A 1,208-nucleotide genomic window follows, 5' to 3' on the forward strand; every position below is an offset into this window, starting at 1 on the left:
ATCTGCAAGGTGAGTACTCCACACACAAACACCCACACACACACACAACCCCAATAAGAATTTGATAAAATACAAACTTGGTTTAAAATTAATAAATTATCATTAAATTTAGACAAAACTAAATACATGATATTTAGTAACAAAAAGAAAACTGTTGACGATCCATTTAAAATTGAGGGTGTTGAGATTTGTAGAGTTAATGAGATGAAATTTTTGGGTGTAATCATTGATGAACAGCTAACATGGAAAAATCACATAAATTCTGTAAGAACAAAAATATCTAAATCTATTGCAGTACTATACAAAGTCAGGGAATTATTAAATGATAAAGCTCTGTACATGTTGTATAACACAATCATTGTTCCACATTTAATCTATTGCATTGATGTTTGGGGGAAAGCGTGTAAAACATTTACAAAACCTATTTTTATTTTACAGAAAAGAGCTGTAAGAATTATCTCCAGAAAGCATTACAGTCACTCATCAAGCACATTATTTTATCAACTGAAGTTATTGAAGTTCCATGATTTAGTAGATTACAGTATTTCATCAGTTATGTATAGGGCTCAAAATAACACATTACCATTAAATATCCAAATAAATTTTGTTAAAAGACAAAGTTGTTACAATCTTAAGGGGATAGAAATATTTGTCAAACCAAAATTCAGAACTAGTCTGAAGGGAAGGTCTACCTCAATCCAAGGAGTTGGATTGTGGAATGGTCTAGAGAGTGATGTAAAAAATGTCAAGTCAATGTGCACATTTAAGAAAAAGATCAAAGCTGGATTGTTAAAAAAGTATATATGAAGTAGCTTAGTGTGTGTTTTTTATTAGAGTTAGAAAAATTAGAAAGTTATTCATTTTGTTCTGTTACTTGAAAATTAATATGTCTGAAATAATTGTTTGAAAAAAGGAGCAGATAAAATAAGATTTTTTCTTCTTTCTGCTGCCTTTCATTTTAAATTTTTTTGTATCTTTTTACATATTGTTATGGAATTGTTTTGTACTTTTTTAAAATGAATAAACTTCATACCATACCATACCATACCATCCATCCATCCTTGAGTCCATTTATCCATACATACATTCATCCATCTGTCCATCCATCCATCATCCATATGTCCATCTGTCCATCCATCCATCCATCCATCCATCCATCCATCCATCCATCTATCCATCCATCCATCCATTCATCCATCTATCCATCC

This window comes from Nematolebias whitei, chromosome 15, assembly GCF_014905685.2.
Source record: "Nematolebias whitei isolate Nwh7 chromosome 15, NemWhi1, whole genome shotgun sequence".
In the NCBI taxonomy this organism is placed as follows: domain Eukaryota; kingdom Metazoa; phylum Chordata; class Actinopteri; order Cyprinodontiformes; family Rivulidae; genus Nematolebias; species Nematolebias whitei.